The sequence below is a fragment of the Limanda limanda genome, chromosome 12 (assembly GCF_963576545.1).
Source record: "Limanda limanda chromosome 12, fLimLim1.1, whole genome shotgun sequence".
NCBI lineage: Eukaryota > Metazoa > Chordata > Actinopteri > Pleuronectiformes > Pleuronectidae > Limanda > Limanda limanda.
The window spans coordinates 1,580,630-1,594,506 of record NC_083647.1 but is presented as its reverse complement, the minus strand read 5'-3'; the positions used below and the strand labels follow the sequence as shown (position 1 = coordinate 1,594,506).

At 47.0% G+C, this 13,877-nt stretch overlaps 36 non-coding genes across 36 annotated transcripts in view; all 36 read right to left on the bottom strand.

Moving 5' to 3' along the window:
- LOC133016223 (U2 spliceosomal RNA) overlaps nt 1-87 on the bottom strand; it is a 192-nt gene extending 105 nt beyond the window's left edge. The window contains exon 1 of the small nuclear RNA XR_009681616.1: nt 1-87. This exon is cut by the window's left edge and continues 105 nt beyond it. This is a non-coding gene — a small nuclear RNA (U2 spliceosomal RNA).
- Nucleotides 88-267: 180 nt separating this feature from the next.
- On the bottom strand, nt 268-380 carry LOC133016966 (U5 spliceosomal RNA). The gene has a single exon (XR_009682315.1). It is a non-coding gene; the product is annotated as a U5 spliceosomal RNA (small nuclear RNA).
- A 298-nt stretch (nt 381-678) lies between these two features.
- Nucleotides 679-870, bottom strand: LOC133017318 (U2 spliceosomal RNA). Its single transcript, XR_009682636.1, has one exon. It is a non-coding gene; the product is annotated as a U2 spliceosomal RNA (small nuclear RNA).
- A 179-nt stretch (nt 871-1,049) lies between these two features.
- On the bottom strand, nt 1,050-1,162 carry LOC133016861 (U5 spliceosomal RNA). Its single transcript, XR_009682213.1, has one exon. It is a non-coding gene; the product is annotated as a U5 spliceosomal RNA (small nuclear RNA).
- A 298-nt stretch (nt 1,163-1,460) lies between these two features.
- Nucleotides 1,461-1,652, bottom strand: LOC133016400 (U2 spliceosomal RNA). Its single transcript, XR_009681783.1, has one exon. It is a non-coding gene; the product is annotated as a U2 spliceosomal RNA (small nuclear RNA).
- A 180-nt stretch (nt 1,653-1,832) lies between these two features.
- On the bottom strand, nt 1,833-1,945 carry LOC133016585 (U5 spliceosomal RNA). The gene has a single exon (XR_009681952.1). It is a non-coding gene; the product is annotated as a U5 spliceosomal RNA (small nuclear RNA).
- A 298-nt stretch (nt 1,946-2,243) lies between these two features.
- On the bottom strand, nt 2,244-2,435 carry LOC133016393 (U2 spliceosomal RNA). The gene has a single exon (XR_009681776.1). It is a non-coding gene; the product is annotated as a U2 spliceosomal RNA (small nuclear RNA).
- A 180-nt stretch (nt 2,436-2,615) lies between these two features.
- LOC133016584 (U5 spliceosomal RNA) lies at nt 2,616-2,728 on the bottom strand. Its single transcript, XR_009681951.1, has one exon. It is a non-coding gene; the product is annotated as a U5 spliceosomal RNA (small nuclear RNA).
- A 297-nt stretch (nt 2,729-3,025) lies between these two features.
- Nucleotides 3,026-3,217, bottom strand: LOC133017317 (U2 spliceosomal RNA). The gene has a single exon (XR_009682635.1). It is a non-coding gene; the product is annotated as a U2 spliceosomal RNA (small nuclear RNA).
- A 180-nt stretch (nt 3,218-3,397) lies between these two features.
- On the bottom strand, nt 3,398-3,510 carry LOC133016583 (U5 spliceosomal RNA). Its single transcript, XR_009681950.1, has one exon. It is a non-coding gene; the product is annotated as a U5 spliceosomal RNA (small nuclear RNA).
- A 298-nt stretch (nt 3,511-3,808) lies between these two features.
- LOC133016315 (U2 spliceosomal RNA) lies at nt 3,809-4,000 on the bottom strand. Its single transcript, XR_009681703.1, has one exon. It is a non-coding gene; the product is annotated as a U2 spliceosomal RNA (small nuclear RNA).
- A 180-nt stretch (nt 4,001-4,180) lies between these two features.
- LOC133016582 (U5 spliceosomal RNA) lies at nt 4,181-4,293 on the bottom strand. The gene has a single exon (XR_009681949.1). It is a non-coding gene; the product is annotated as a U5 spliceosomal RNA (small nuclear RNA).
- Nucleotides 4,294-4,591: 298 nt separating this feature from the next.
- Nucleotides 4,592-4,783, bottom strand: LOC133016346 (U2 spliceosomal RNA). The gene has a single exon (XR_009681731.1). It is a non-coding gene; the product is annotated as a U2 spliceosomal RNA (small nuclear RNA).
- Nucleotides 4,784-4,963: 180 nt separating this feature from the next.
- On the bottom strand, nt 4,964-5,076 carry LOC133016581 (U5 spliceosomal RNA). Its single transcript, XR_009681948.1, has one exon. It is a non-coding gene; the product is annotated as a U5 spliceosomal RNA (small nuclear RNA).
- A 298-nt stretch (nt 5,077-5,374) lies between these two features.
- Nucleotides 5,375-5,566, bottom strand: LOC133016421 (U2 spliceosomal RNA). The gene has a single exon (XR_009681803.1). It is a non-coding gene; the product is annotated as a U2 spliceosomal RNA (small nuclear RNA).
- Nucleotides 5,567-5,746: 180 nt separating this feature from the next.
- On the bottom strand, nt 5,747-5,859 carry LOC133016580 (U5 spliceosomal RNA). Its single transcript, XR_009681947.1, has one exon. It is a non-coding gene; the product is annotated as a U5 spliceosomal RNA (small nuclear RNA).
- Nucleotides 5,860-6,157: 298 nt separating this feature from the next.
- On the bottom strand, nt 6,158-6,349 carry LOC133016268 (U2 spliceosomal RNA). The gene has a single exon (XR_009681658.1). It is a non-coding gene; the product is annotated as a U2 spliceosomal RNA (small nuclear RNA).
- A 180-nt stretch (nt 6,350-6,529) lies between these two features.
- LOC133016579 (U5 spliceosomal RNA) lies at nt 6,530-6,642 on the bottom strand. Its single transcript, XR_009681946.1, has one exon. It is a non-coding gene; the product is annotated as a U5 spliceosomal RNA (small nuclear RNA).
- A 298-nt stretch (nt 6,643-6,940) lies between these two features.
- LOC133016267 (U2 spliceosomal RNA) lies at nt 6,941-7,132 on the bottom strand. The gene has a single exon (XR_009681657.1). It is a non-coding gene; the product is annotated as a U2 spliceosomal RNA (small nuclear RNA).
- Nucleotides 7,133-7,312: 180 nt separating this feature from the next.
- On the bottom strand, nt 7,313-7,425 carry LOC133016578 (U5 spliceosomal RNA). The gene has a single exon (XR_009681945.1). It is a non-coding gene; the product is annotated as a U5 spliceosomal RNA (small nuclear RNA).
- Nucleotides 7,426-7,723: 298 nt separating this feature from the next.
- Nucleotides 7,724-7,915, bottom strand: LOC133016295 (U2 spliceosomal RNA). The gene has a single exon (XR_009681683.1). It is a non-coding gene; the product is annotated as a U2 spliceosomal RNA (small nuclear RNA).
- A 180-nt stretch (nt 7,916-8,095) lies between these two features.
- On the bottom strand, nt 8,096-8,208 carry LOC133016859 (U5 spliceosomal RNA). The gene has a single exon (XR_009682211.1). It is a non-coding gene; the product is annotated as a U5 spliceosomal RNA (small nuclear RNA).
- Nucleotides 8,209-8,506: 298 nt separating this feature from the next.
- Nucleotides 8,507-8,698, bottom strand: LOC133016266 (U2 spliceosomal RNA). Its single transcript, XR_009681656.1, has one exon. It is a non-coding gene; the product is annotated as a U2 spliceosomal RNA (small nuclear RNA).
- Nucleotides 8,699-8,878: 180 nt separating this feature from the next.
- LOC133016576 (U5 spliceosomal RNA) lies at nt 8,879-8,991 on the bottom strand. The gene has a single exon (XR_009681943.1). It is a non-coding gene; the product is annotated as a U5 spliceosomal RNA (small nuclear RNA).
- Nucleotides 8,992-9,289: 298 nt separating this feature from the next.
- LOC133016265 (U2 spliceosomal RNA) lies at nt 9,290-9,481 on the bottom strand. Its single transcript, XR_009681655.1, has one exon. It is a non-coding gene; the product is annotated as a U2 spliceosomal RNA (small nuclear RNA).
- A 180-nt stretch (nt 9,482-9,661) lies between these two features.
- Nucleotides 9,662-9,774, bottom strand: LOC133016575 (U5 spliceosomal RNA). Its single transcript, XR_009681942.1, has one exon. It is a non-coding gene; the product is annotated as a U5 spliceosomal RNA (small nuclear RNA).
- A 298-nt stretch (nt 9,775-10,072) lies between these two features.
- LOC133016293 (U2 spliceosomal RNA) lies at nt 10,073-10,264 on the bottom strand. Its single transcript, XR_009681682.1, has one exon. It is a non-coding gene; the product is annotated as a U2 spliceosomal RNA (small nuclear RNA).
- A 180-nt stretch (nt 10,265-10,444) lies between these two features.
- LOC133016858 (U5 spliceosomal RNA) lies at nt 10,445-10,557 on the bottom strand. Its single transcript, XR_009682210.1, has one exon. It is a non-coding gene; the product is annotated as a U5 spliceosomal RNA (small nuclear RNA).
- A 298-nt stretch (nt 10,558-10,855) lies between these two features.
- Nucleotides 10,856-11,047, bottom strand: LOC133016287 (U2 spliceosomal RNA). Its single transcript, XR_009681676.1, has one exon. It is a non-coding gene; the product is annotated as a U2 spliceosomal RNA (small nuclear RNA).
- A 180-nt stretch (nt 11,048-11,227) lies between these two features.
- On the bottom strand, nt 11,228-11,340 carry LOC133016574 (U5 spliceosomal RNA). The gene has a single exon (XR_009681941.1). It is a non-coding gene; the product is annotated as a U5 spliceosomal RNA (small nuclear RNA).
- Nucleotides 11,341-11,638: 298 nt separating this feature from the next.
- LOC133017290 (U2 spliceosomal RNA) lies at nt 11,639-11,830 on the bottom strand. Its single transcript, XR_009682611.1, has one exon. It is a non-coding gene; the product is annotated as a U2 spliceosomal RNA (small nuclear RNA).
- Nucleotides 11,831-12,008: 178 nt separating this feature from the next.
- On the bottom strand, nt 12,009-12,123 carry LOC133016876 (U5 spliceosomal RNA). The gene has a single exon (XR_009682228.1). It is a non-coding gene; the product is annotated as a U5 spliceosomal RNA (small nuclear RNA).
- Nucleotides 12,124-12,421: 298 nt separating this feature from the next.
- Nucleotides 12,422-12,613, bottom strand: LOC133016412 (U2 spliceosomal RNA). Its single transcript, XR_009681795.1, has one exon. It is a non-coding gene; the product is annotated as a U2 spliceosomal RNA (small nuclear RNA).
- A 180-nt stretch (nt 12,614-12,793) lies between these two features.
- On the bottom strand, nt 12,794-12,906 carry LOC133016828 (U5 spliceosomal RNA). The gene has a single exon (XR_009682181.1). It is a non-coding gene; the product is annotated as a U5 spliceosomal RNA (small nuclear RNA).
- A 298-nt stretch (nt 12,907-13,204) lies between these two features.
- LOC133017316 (U2 spliceosomal RNA) lies at nt 13,205-13,396 on the bottom strand. The gene has a single exon (XR_009682634.1). It is a non-coding gene; the product is annotated as a U2 spliceosomal RNA (small nuclear RNA).
- A 180-nt stretch (nt 13,397-13,576) lies between these two features.
- Nucleotides 13,577-13,689, bottom strand: LOC133016573 (U5 spliceosomal RNA). The gene has a single exon (XR_009681940.1). It is a non-coding gene; the product is annotated as a U5 spliceosomal RNA (small nuclear RNA).
- Between the last annotated feature and the right edge of the window lie 188 nt (nt 13,690-13,877).

Genomic DNA, 13,877 nt, shown 5'->3' with positions numbered 1-13,877 from the left:
GTAGTCCTCATATAGAGGACATATCAGATATAAAACTGATAAGAACAGATACTACACTTGATCTTAGCCAAAAGGCCGAGAAGCAATAATCCCCAAATGTTGGATGTCCACGCCAGGCTCTTGGCACAAATCTCACTTGAGATGGTGCCACATTTGGAGGTGTGCATAACGATGGCTGCTGCTTATCACCTCCGCCCGAGCTCTCCTTTGTGGACGCTTGATTTCTGACCTAGACAGCTCTTTGACTTTTCACAATTTCAAAAGGCTCAGCCATGAAGCAAAGCCTGCCAAAAATATATTCAACTCATGTTTGTTCCTCTCCACAGAAGTCTTTAGTAAAAGGCCAAAGACTTGTGCGTTATGAAGAGAAACCAGAGTCAGCATGGCTCTGTGTTGGAGAGCAGCGGTGGAGCCTCTCGGTCACATTCACCACCTTTACGGTAGGCCTTTTCTTTCCGCATGTCAGAGCCCAGTATGCAACATTCCCACCCCGCCCCCATTTGGCAACCAAAATTATACACGTCTTTATTAGCTCCTGCCCTGACTACTGTGATTTGCTTTTAAGCCTGTTTAAGCGATAGATCCCTGAACCACTTACATTGGGTCCAAATAGCTGACTCTGGTTTCTAACCAAGTCTCCCAGCAGGTCTTGAGTGTTTGCTTTTCTACAGGGTAAGAACAGAGTGCACCGTTCCCAGCGGCACTGCAATGCTAGGTCGATGCGTGGAGAGAAGGGAGCAAGCTCCACATTTCTGCTCCTCTTGCCAAAAATCTGCTTAATATGTAGTCCTCATATAGAGGACATATCAGATATTAAACTGATAAGAACAGATACTACACTTGATCTTAGCCAAAAGGCCGAGAAGCGATAATCCCAAGTGTTGGATGTCCACGCCAGGCTCTTGGCACAAATCTCACTTGAGATGGTGCCACATTTGGAGGTGTGCATAACGATGGCTGCTGCTTATCACCTCCGCCCGAGCTCTCCTTTGTGGACGCTCGATTTCTGACCTAGACAGCTCTTTGACTTTTCACAATTTCAAAAGGCTCAGCCATGAAGCAAAGCCTGCCAAAAATATATTCAACTCATGTTTGTTCCTCTCCACGGAAGTCTTTAGTAAAAGGCGAAAGACTTGTGCGTTATGAAGAGAAACTAGAGTCAGCATGGCCCTGTGTTGGAGAGCAGCGGTGGAGCCTCTCGGTCACATTCACCACCTTCACGGTAGGCCTTTTCTTTTCGCATGTCAGAGCCCAGTATGCAACATTCCCACCCCGCCCCCATCTGGCAACCAAAATTATACACGTCTTTATTAGCTCCTGCCCTGACTACTGTGATTGGCTTTTAAGCCTGTTTAAGCGATAGATCCCTGAACCACTTACATTGGGTCCAAATAGCTGACTCTGGTTTCTCACCAAGTCTACCAGCAGGTCTTGAGTGTTTGCTTTTCTACAGGGTAAGAACAGAGTGCACCGTTCCCAGCGGGACTGCAATGCTAGGTCGATGCGTGGAGAGAAGGGAGCAAGCTCCACATTTCTGCTCCTCTTGCCAAAAATCTGCTTAATATGTAGTCCTCATAAACAGGACATATCAGATATTAAACTGATAAGAACAGATACTACACTTGATCTTAGCCAAAAGGCCGAGAAGCGATAATCCCCAAGTGTTGGATGTCCACGCCAGGCTCTTGGCACAAATCTCACTTGAGATGGTGCCACATTTGGAGGTGTGCATAACGATGGCTGCTGCTTATCACCTCCGCCCGAGCTCTCCTTTGTGGACGCTCGATTTCTGACCTAGACAGCTCTTTGACTTTTCACAATTTCAAAAGGCTCAGCCATGAAGCAAAGCCTGCCAAAAATATATTCAACTCATGTTTGTTCCTCTCCACGGAAGTCTTTAGTAAAAGGCGAAAGACTTGTGCGTTATGAAGAGAAACCAGAGTCAGCATGGCCCTGTGTTGGAGAGCAATGGTGGAGCCTCTCGGTCACATTCACCACCTTCACGGTAGGCCTTTTCTTTCCGCATGTCAGAGCCCAGTATGCAACATTCCCACCCCGCCCCCATCTGGCAACCAAAATTATACACGTCTTTATTAGCTCCTGCCCTGACTACTGTGATTGGCTTTTAAGCCTGTTTAAGCGATAGATCCCTGAACCACTTACATTGGGTCCAAATAGCTGACTCTGGTTTCTCACCAAGTCTACCAGCAGGTCTTGAGTGTTTGCTTTTCTACAGGGTAAGAACAGAGTGCACCGTTCCCAGCGGCACTGCAATGCTAGGTCGATGCGTGGAGAGAAGGGAGCAAGCTCCACATTTCTGCTCCTCTTGCCAAAAATCTGCTTAATATGTAGTCCTCATAAACAGGACATATCAGATATTAAACTGATAAGAACAGATACTACACTTGATCTTAGCCAAAAGGCCGAGAAGCGATAATCCCCAAGTGTTGGATGTCCACGCCAGGCTCTTGGCACAAATCTCACTTGATATGGTGCCACATTTGGAGGTGTGCATAACGATGGCTGCTGCTTATCACCTCCGCTCGAGCTCTCCTTTGTGGACGCTTGATTTCTGACCTAGACAGCTCTTTGACTTTTCACAATTTCAAAAGGCTCAGCCATGAAGCAAAGCCTGCCAAAAATATATTCAACTCATGTTTGTTCCTCTCCACGGAAGTCTTTAGTAAAAGGCGAAAGACTTGTGCGTTATGAAGAGAAACCAGAGTCAGCATGGCCCTGTGTTGGAGAGCAGCGGTGGAGCCTCTCGGTCACATTCACCACCTTCACGGTAGGCCTTTTCTTTCCGCATGTCAGAGCCCAGTATGCAACATTCCCACCCCGCCCCCATCTGGCAACCAAAATTATACACGTCTTTATTAGCTCCTGCCTTGACTACTGTGATTGGCTTTTAAGCCTGTTTAAGCGATAGATCCCTGAACCATTACATTGGGTCCAAATAGCTGACTCTGGTTTCTCACCAAGTCTCCCAGCAGGTCTTGAGTGTCTGCTTTTCTACAGGGTAAGAACAGAGTGCACCGTTCCCAGCGGCACTGCAATGCTAGGTCGATGCGTGGAGAGAAGGGAGCAAGCTCCACATTTCTGCTCCTCTTGCCAAAAATCTGCTTAATATGTAGTCCTCATATAGAGGACATATCAGATATTAAACTGATAAGAACAGATACTACACTTGATCTTAGCCAAAAGGCCGAGAAGCGATAATCCCCAAGTGTTGGATGTCCACGCCAGGCTCTTGGCACAAATCTCACTTGATATGGTGCCACATTTGGAGGTGTGCATAACGATGGCTGCTGCTTATCACCTCCGCCCGAGCTCTCTTTTGTGGACGCTTGATTTCTGACCTAGACAGCTCTTTGACTTTTCACAATTTCAAAAGGCTCAGCCATGAAGCAAAGCCTGCCAAAAATATATTCAACTCATGTTTGTTCCTCTCCACGGAAGTCTTTAGTAAAAGGCGAAAGACTTGTGCGTTATGAAGAGAAACCAGAGTCAGCATGGCCCTGTGTTGGAGAGCAGCGGTGGAGCCTCTCGGTCACATTCACCACCTTCACGGTAGGCCTTTTCTTTCCGCATGTCAGAGCCCAGTATGCAACATTCCCACCCCGCCCCCATCTGGCAACCAAAATTATACACGTCTTTATTAGCTCCTGCCCTGACTACTGTGATTGGCTTTTAAGCCTGTTTAAGCGATAGATCCCTGAACCACTTACATTGGGTCCAAATAGCTGACTCTGGTTTCTCACCAAGTCTCCCAGCAGGTCTTGAGTGTTTGCTTTTCTACAGGGTAAGAACAGAGTGCACCGTTCCCAGCGGCACTGCAATGCTAGGTCGATGCGTGGAGAGAAGGGAGCAAGCTCCACATTTCTGCTCCTCTTGCCAAAAATCTGCTTAATATGTAGTCCTCATATAGAGGACATATCAGATATTAAACTGATAAGAACAGATACTACACTTGATCTTAGCCAAAAGGCCGAAAAGCGATAATCCCCAAGTGTTGGATGTCCACGCCAGGCTCTTGGCACAAATCTCACTTGATATGGTGCCACATTTGGAGGTGTGCATAACGATGGCTGCTGCTTATCACCTCCGCCCGAGCTCTCCTTTGTGGACGCTTGATTTCTGACCTAGACAGCTCTTTGACTTTTCACAATTTCAAAAGGCTCAGCCATGAAGCAAAGCCTGCCAAAAATATATTCAACTCATGTTTGTTCCTCTCCACGGAAGTCTTTAGTAAAAGGCGAAAGACTTGTGCGTTATGAAGAGAAACCAGAGTCAGCATGGCCCTGTGTTGGAGAGCAGCGATGGAGCCTCTCGGTCACATTCACCACCTTCACGGTAGGCCTTTTCTTTCCGCATGTCAGAGCCCAGTATGCAACATTCCCACCCCGCCCCCATTTGGCAACCAAAATTATACACGTCTTTATTAGCTCCTGCCCTGACTACTGTGATTGGCTTTTAAGCCTGTCTAAGCGATAGATCCCTGAACCACTTACATTGGGTCCAAATAGCTGACTCTGGTTTCTAACCAAGTCTCCCAGCAGGTCTTGAGTGTTTGCTTTTCTACAGGGTAAGAACAGAGTGCACCGTTCCCAGCGGCACTGCAATGCTAGGTCGATGCGTGGAGAGAAGGGAGCAAGCTCCACATTTCTGCTCCTCTTGCCAAAAATCTGCTTAATATGTAGTGCTCATATAGAGGACATATCAGATATTAAACTGATAAGAACAGATACTACACTTGATCTTAGCCAAAAGGCCGAGAAGCGATAATCCCCAAGTGTTGGATGTCCACGCCAGGCTCTTGGCACAAATCTCACTTGAGATGGTGCCACATTTGTAGGTGTGCATAACGATGGCTGCTGCTTATCACCTTCGCCCGAGCTCTATTTTGTGGAGGCTTGATTTCTGACCTAGACAGCTCTTTGACTTTTCACAATTTCAAAAGGCTCAGCCATGAAGCAAAGCCTGCCAAAAATATATTCAACTCATGTTTGTTCCTCTCCACGGAAGTCTTTAGTAAAAGGCGAAAGACTTGTGCGTTATGAAGAGAAACCAGAGTCAGCATGGCCCTGTGTTGGAGAGCAGCGGTGGAGCCTCTCAGTCACATTCACCACCTTCACGGTAGGCCTTTTCTTTCCGCATATCAGAGCCCAGTATGCAACATTCCCACCCCGCCCCCATCTGGCAACCAAAATTATACACGTCTTTATTAGCTCCTGCCCTGACTACTGTGATTGGCTTTTAAGCCTGTTTAAGCGATAGATCCCTGAACCACTTACATTGGGTCCAAATAGCTGACTCTGGTTTCTCAACAAGTCTCCCAGCAGGTCTTGACTGTTTGCTTTTCTACAGGGTAAGAACAGAGTGCACCGTTCCCAGCGGCACTGCAATGCTAGGTCGATGCGTGGAGAGAAGGGAGCTAGCTCAAAATTTCTGTTCCTCTTGCCAAAAATCTGCTTAATATGTAGTCCTCATATAGAGGACATATCAGATATTAAACTGATAAGAACAGATACTACACTTGATCTTAGCCAAAAGGCAGAGAAGCGATAATCCCCAAGTGTTGGATGTCCACGCCAGGCTCTTGGCACAAATCTCACTTGATATGGTGCCACATTTGGAGGTGTGCATAACGATGGCTGCTGCTTATCACCTCCGCCCGAGCTCTCCTTTGTGGACGCTCGATTTCTGACCTAGACAGCTCTTTGACTTTTCACAATTTCAAAAGGCTCAGCCATGAAGCAAAGCCTGCCAAAAATATATTCAACTCATGTTTGTTCCTCTCCACGGAAGTCTTTAGTAAAAGGCGAAAGACTTGTGCGTTATGAAGAGAAACCAGAGTCAGCATGGCCCTGTGTTGGAGAGCAATGGTGGAGCCTCTCGGTCACATTCACCACCTTCACGGTAGGCCTTTTCTTTCCGCATATCAGAGCCCAGTATGCAACATTCCCACCCCGCCCCCATTTGGCAACCAAAATTATACACGTCTTTATTAGCTCCTGCCCTGACTACTGTGATTGGCTTTTAAGCCTGTTTAAGCGATAGATCCCTGAACCACTTACATTGGGTCCAAATAGCTGACTCTGGTTTCTCACCAAGTCTACCAGCAGGTCTTGAGTGTTTGCTTTTCTACAGGGTAAGAACAGAGTGCACCGTTCTCAGCGGCACTGCAATGCTAGGTCGATGCGTGGAGAGAAGGGAGCAAGCTCCACATTTCTGCTCCTCTTTCCAAAAATCTGCTTAATATGTAGTCCTCATATAGAGGACATATCAGATATTAAACTGATAAGAACAGATACTACACTTGATCTTAGCCAAAAGGCCGAGAAGCGATAATCCCCAAGTGTTGGATGTCCACGCCAGGCTCTTGGCACAAATCTCACTTGAGATGGTGCCACATTTGGAGGTGTGCATAACGATGGCTGCTGCTTATCACCTCCGCCCGAGCTCTCCTTTGTGGACGCTTGATTTCTGACCTAGACAGCTCTTTGACTTTTCACAATTTCAAAAGGCTCAGCCATGAAGCAAAGCCTGCCAAAAATATATTCAACTCATGTTTGTTCCTCTCCACGGAAGTCTTTAGTAAAAGGCGAAAGACTTGTGCGTTATGAAGAGAAACCAGAGTCAGCATGGCCCTGTGTTGGAGAGCAATGGTGGAGCCTCTCGGTCACATTCACCACCTTCACGGTAGGCCTTTTCTTTCCGCATATCAGAGCCCAGTATGCAACATTCCCACCCCGCCCCCATTTGGCAACCAAAATTATACACGTCTTTATTAGCTCCTGCCCTGACTACTGTGATTGGCTTTTAAGCCTGTTTAAGCGATAGATCCCTGAACCACTTACATTGGGTCCAAATAGCTGACTCTGGTTTCTCACCAAGTCTACCAGCAGGTCTTGAGTGTTTGCTTTTCTACAGGGTAAGAACAGAGTGCACCGTTCTCAGCGGCACTGCAATGCTAGGTCGATGCGTGGAGAGAAGGGAGCAAGCTCCACATTTCTGCTCCTCTTTCCAAAAATCTGCTTAATATGTAGTCCTCATATAGAGGACATATCAGATATTAAACTGATAAGAACAGATACTACACTTGATCTTAGCCAAAAGGCCGAGAAGCGATAATCCCCAAGTGTTGGATGTCCACGCCAGGCTCTTGGCACAAATCTCACTTGAGATGGTGCCACATTTGGAGGTGTGCATAACGATGGCTGCTGCTTATCACCTCCGCCCGAGCTCTCCTTTGTGGACGCTTGATTTCTGACCTAGACAGCTCTTTGACTTTTCACAATTTCAAAAGGCTCAGCCATGAAGCAAAGCCTGCCAAAAATATATTCAACTCATGTTTGTTCCTCTCCACGGAAGTCTTTAGTAAAAGGCGAAAGACTTGTGCGTTATGAAGAGAAACCAGAGTCAGCATGGCCCTGTGTTGGAGAGCAGCGGTGGAGCCTCTCGGTCACATTCACCACCTTCACGGTAGGCCTTTTCTTTCCGCATGTCAGAGCCCAGTATGCAACATTCCCACCCCGCCCCCATTTGGCAACCAAAATTATACACGTCTTTATTAGCTCCTGCCCTGACTACTGTGATTTGCTTTTAAGCTTGTTTAAGCGATAGATCCCTGAACCACTTACATTGGGTCCAAATAGCTGACTCTGGTTTCTCACCAAGTCTACCAGCAGGTCTTGAGTGTTTGCTTTTCTACAGGGTAAGAACAGAGTGCACCGTTCCCAGCGGCACTGCAATGCTAGGTCGATGCGTGGAGAGAAGGGAGCAAGCTCCACATTTCTGCTCCTCTTGCCAAAAATCTGCTTAATATGTAGTCCACATATAGAGGACATATCAGATATTAAACTGATAAGAACAGATACTACACTTGATCTTAGCCAAAAGGCCGAGAAGCGATAATCCCCAAGTGTTGGATGTCCACGCCAGGCTCTTGGCACAAATCTCACTTGATATGGTGCCACATTTGGAGGTGTGCATAACGATGGCTGCTGCTTATCACCTCCGCCCGAGCTCTCCTTTGTGGACGCTCGATTTCTGACCTAGACAGCTCTTTGACTTTTCACAATTTCAAAAGGCTCAGCCATGAAGCAAAGCCTGCCAAAAATATATTCAACTCATGTTTGTTCCTCTCCACGGAAGTCTTTAGTAAAAGGCGAAAGACTTGTGCGTTATGAAGAGAAACTAGAGTCAGCATGGCCCTGTATTGGAGAGCAGCGGTGGAGCCTCTCGGTCACATTCACCACCTTCACGGTAGGCCTTTTCTTTCCGCATGTCAGAGCCCAGTATGCAACATTCCCACCCCGCCCCCATCTGGCAACCAAAATTATACACGTCTTTATTAGCTCCTGCCCTGACTACTGTGATTGGCTTTTAAGCCTGTTTAAGCGATAGATCCCTGAACCACTTACATTGGGTCCAAATAGCTGACTCTGGTTTCTCACCAAGTCTACCAGCAGGTCTTGAGTGTTTGCTTTTCTACAGGGTAAGAACAGAGTGCACCGTTCTCAGCGGCACTGCAATGCTAGGTCGATGCGTGGAGAGAAGGGAGCAAGCTCCACATTTCTGCTCCTCTTTCCAAAAATCTGCTTAATATGTAGTCCTCATATAGAGGACATATCAGATATTAAACTGATAAGAACAGATACTACACTTGATCTTAGCCAAAAGGCCGAGAAGCGATAATCCCCAAGTGTTGGATGTCCACGCCAGGCTCTTGGCACAAATCTCACTTGAGATGGTGCCACATTTGGAGGTGTGCATAACGATGGCTGCTGCTTATCACCTCCGCCCGAGCTCTCCTTTGTGGACGCTTGATTTCTGACCTAGACAGCTCTTTGACTTTTCACAATTTCAAAAGGCTCAGCCATGAAGCAAAGCCTGCCAAAAATATATTCAACTCATGTTTGTTCCTCTCCACGGAAGTCTTTAGTAAAAGGCGAAAGACTTGTGCGTTATGAAGAGAAACCAGAGTCAGCATGGCCCTGTGTTGGAGAGCAATGGTGGAGCCTCTCGGTCACATTCACCACCTTCACGGTAGGCCTTTTCTTTCCGCATATCAGAGCCCAGTATGCAACATTCCCACCCCGCCCCCATTTGGCAACCAAAATTATACACGTCTTTATTAGCTCCTGCCCTGACTACTGTGATTGGCTTTTAAGCCTGTTTAAGCGATAGATCCCTGAACCACTTACATTGGGTCCAAATAGCTGACTCTGGTTTCTCACCAAGTCTACCAGCAGGTCTTGAGTGTTTGCTTTTCTACAGGGTAAGAACAGAGTGCACCGTTCTCAGCGGCACTGCAATGCTAGGTCGATGCGTGGAGAGAAGGGAGCAAGCTCCACATTTCTGCTCCTCTTTCCAAAAATCTGCTTAATATGTAGTCCTCATATAGAGGACATATCAGATATTAAACTGATAAGAACAGATACTACACTTGATCTTAGCCAAAAGGCCGAGAAGCGATAATCCCCAAGTGTTGGATGTCCACGCCAGGCTCTTGGCACAAATCTCACTTGAGATGGTGCCACATTTGGAGGTGTGCATAACGATGGCTGCTGCTTATCACCTCCGCCCGAGCTCTCCTTTGTGGACGCTTGATTTCTGACCTAGACAGCTCTTTGACTTTTCACAATTTCAAAAGGCTCAGCCATGAAGCAAAGCCTGCCAAAAATATATTCAACTCATGTTTGTTCCTCTCCACGGAAGTCTTTAGTAAAAGGCGAAAGACTTGTGCGTTATGAAGAGAAACCAGAGTCAGCATGGCCCTGTGTTGGAGAGCAGCGGTGGAGCCTCTCGGTCACATTCACCACCTTCACGGTAGGCCTTTTCTTTCCGCATGTCAGAGCCCAGTATGCAACATTCCCACCCCGCCCCCATTTGGCAACCAAAATTATACACGTCTTTATTAGCTCCTGCCCTGACTACTGTGATTTGCTTTTAAGCTTGTTTAAGCGATAGATCCCTGAACCACTTACATTGGGTCCAAATAGCTGACTCTGGTTTCTCACCAAGTCTACCAGCAGGTCTTGAGTGTTTGCTTTTCTACAGGGTAAGAACAGAGTGCACCGTTCCCAGCGGCACTGCAATGCTAGGTCGATGCGTGGAGAGAAGGGAGCAAGCTCCACATTTCTGCTCCTCTTGCCAAAAATCTGCTTAATATGTAGTCCACATATAGAGGACATATCAGATATTAAACTGATAAGAACAGATACTACACTTGATCTTAGCCAAAAGGCCGAGAAGCGATAATCCCCAAGTGTTGGATGTCCACGCCAGGCTCTTGGCACAAATCTCACTTGATATGGTGCCACATTTGGAGGTGTGCATAACGATGGCTGCTGCTTATCACCTCCGCCCGAGCTCTCCTTTGTGGACGCTCGATTTCTGACCTAGACAGCTCTTTGACTTTTCACAATTTCAAAAGGCTCAGCCATGAAGCAAAGCCTGCCAAAAATATATTCAACTCATGTTTGTTCCTCTCCACGGAAGTCTTTAGTAAAAGGCGAAAGACTTGTGCGTTATGAAGAGAAACTAGAGTCAGCATGGCCCTGTATTGGAGAGCAGCGGTGGAGCCTCTCGGTCACATTCACCACCTTCACGGTAGGCCTTTTCTTTCCGCATGTCAGAGCCCAGTATGCAACATTCCCACCCCGCCCCCATCTGGCAACCAAAATTATACACGTCTTTATTAGCTCCTGCCCTGACTACTGTGATTGGCTTTTAAGCCTGTTTAAGCGATAGATCCCTGAACCACTTACATTGGGTCCAAATAGCTGACTCTGGTTTCTCACCAAGTCTACCAGCAGGTCTTGAGTGTTTGCTTTTCTACAGGGTAAGAACAGAGTGCACCGTTCCCAGCGGGACTGCAATGCTAGGTCGATGCGTGGAGAGAAGGGAGCAAGCTCCACATTTCTGCTCCTGTTGCCAAAAATCTGCTTAATATGTAGTCCTCATATAGAGGACATATCAGATATTAAACTGATAAGAACAGATACTACACTTGATCTTAGCCATAAGGCCGAGAAGCGATAATCCCCAAGTGTTGGATGTCCACGCCAGGCTCTTGGCACAAATCTCACTTGATATGGTGCCACATTTGGAGGTGTGCATAACGATGGCTGCTGCTTATCACCTACGCCCGAGCTCTCTTTTGTGGACGCTTGATTTCTTACCTAGACAGCTCTTTGACTTTTCACAATTTAAAAAGGCTCAGCCATGAAGCAAAGCCTGCCAAAAATATATTCAACTCATGTTTGTTCCTCTCCACGGAAGTCTTTAGTAAAAGGCGAAAGACTTGTGCGTTATGAAGAGAAACCAGAGTCAGCATGGCCCTGTGTTGGAGAGCAGCGGTGGAGCCTCTCGGTCACATTCACCACCTTCACGGTAGGCCTTTTCTTTCCGCATGTCAGAGCCCAGTATGCAACATTCCCACCCCGCCCCCATCTGGCAACCAAAATTATACACGTCTTTATTAGCTCCTGCCCTGACTACTGTGATTGGCTTTTAAGCCTGTTTAAGCGATAGATCCCTGAACCACTTACATTGGGTCCAAATAACTGACTCTGGTTTCTCACCAAGTCTCCCAGCAGGTCTTGAGTGTTTGCTTTTCTACAGGGTAAGAAGAGAGTGCACCGTTCCCAGCGGCACTGCAATGCTAGGTCGATGCGTGGAGAGAAGGGAGCAAGCTCCACATTTCTGCTCCTCTTGCCAAAAATCTGCTTAATATGTAGTCCTCATATAGAGGACATATCAGATATTAAACTGATAAGAACAGATACTACACTTGATCTTAGCCAAAAGGCCGAGAAGCGATAATCCCCAAGTGTTGGATGTCCACGCCAGGCTCTTGGCACAAATCTCACTTGATATGGTGCCACATTTGGAGGTGTGCATAACGATGGCTGCTGCTTATCACCTCCGCCCGAGCTCTCCTTTGTGGACGCTTGATTTCTGACCTAGACTGCTCTTTGACTTTTCACAATTTCAAAAGGCTCAGCCATGAAGCAAACCCTGCCAAAAATATATTCAACTCATGTTTGTTCCTCTCCACGGAAGTCTTTAGTAAAAGGCGAAAGACTTGTGCGTTATGAAGAGAAACCAGAGTCAGCATGACCCTGTGTTGGAGAGCAGCGGTGGAGCCTCTCGGTCACATTCACCACCTTTACGGTAGGCCTTTTCTTTCCGCATGTCAGAGCCCAGTATGCAACATTCCCACCCCGCCCCCATTTGGCAACCAAAATTATACACGTCTTTATTAGCTCCTGCCCTGACTACTGTGATTGGCTTTTAAGCCTGTTTAAGCGATAGATCCCTGAACCACTTACATTGGGTCCAAATAGCTGACTCTGGTTTCTAACCAAGTCTCCCAGCAGGTCTTGAGTGTTTGCTTTTCTACAGGGTAAGAACAGAGTGCACCTTTCCCAGCAGCACTGCAATGCTAGGTCGATGCGTGGAGAGAAGGGAGCAAGCTCCACATTTCTGCTCCTCTTGCCAAAAATCTGCTTAATATGTAGTCCTCATATAGAGGACATATCAGATATTAAACTGATAAGAACAGATACTACACTTGATCTTAGCCAAAAGGCCGAAAAGCGATAATCCCCAAGTGTTGGATGTCCACGCCAGGCTCTTGGCACAAATCTCACTTGAGATGGTGCCACATTTGGAGGTGTGCATAACGATGGCTGCTGCTTATCACCTTCGCCCGAGCTCTATTTTGTGGACGCTTGATTTCTGACCTAGACAGCTCTTTGACTTTTCACAATTTCAAAAGGCTCAGCCATGAAGCAAAGTCTGCCAAAAATATATTCAACTCATGTTTGTTCCTCTCCACGGAAGTCTTTAGTAAAAGGCGAAAGACTTGTGCGTTATGAAGAGAAACCAGAGTCAGCATGGCCCTGTGTTGGAGAGCAGCGGTGGAGCCTCTCGGTCACATTCACCACCTTCACGGTAGGCCTTTTCTTTCCGCATGTCAGAGCCCAGTATGCAACATTCCCACCCCGCCCCCATCTGGCAACCAAAATTATACACGTCTTTATTAGCTCCTGCCCTGACTACTGTGATTGGCTTTTAAGCCTGTTTAAGCGATAGATCCCTGAACCACTTACATTGGGTCCAAATAGCTGACTCTGGTTTCTCACCAAGTCTCCCAGCAGGTCTTGAGTGTTTGCTTTTCTACAGGGTAAGAACAGAGTGCACCGTTCCCAGCGGCACTGCAATGCTAGGTCGATGCGTGGAGAGAAGGGAGCAAGCTCCACATTTCTGCTCCTCTTGCCAAAAATCTGCTTAATATGTAGTCCTCATATAGAGGACATATCAGATATTAAACTGATAAGAACAGATACTACACTTGATCTTAGCCAAAAGGCCGAGAAGCGATAATCCCCAAGTGTTGGATGTCCACGCCAGGCTCTTGGCACAAATCTCACTTGATATGGTGCCACATTTGGAGGTGTGCATAACGATGGCTGCTGCTTATCACCTCCGCCCGAGCTCTCCTTTGTGGACGCTTGATTTCTGACCTAGACAGCTCTTTGACTTTTCACAATTTCAAAAGGCTCAGCCATGAAGCAAAGCCTGCCAAAAATATATTCAACTCATGTTTGTTCCTCTCCACGGAAGTCTTTAGTAAAAGGCGAAAGACTTGTGCGTTATGAAGAGAAACCAGAGTCAGCATGGCCCTGTGTTGGAGAGCAGCGATGGAGCCTCTCGGTCACATTCACCACCTTCACGGTAGGCCTTTTCTTTCCGCATGTCAGAGCCCAGTATGCAACATTCCCACCCCGCCCCCATCTGGCAACCAAAATTATACACGTCTTTATTAGCTCCTGCCCTGACTACTGTGATTGGCTTTTAAGCCT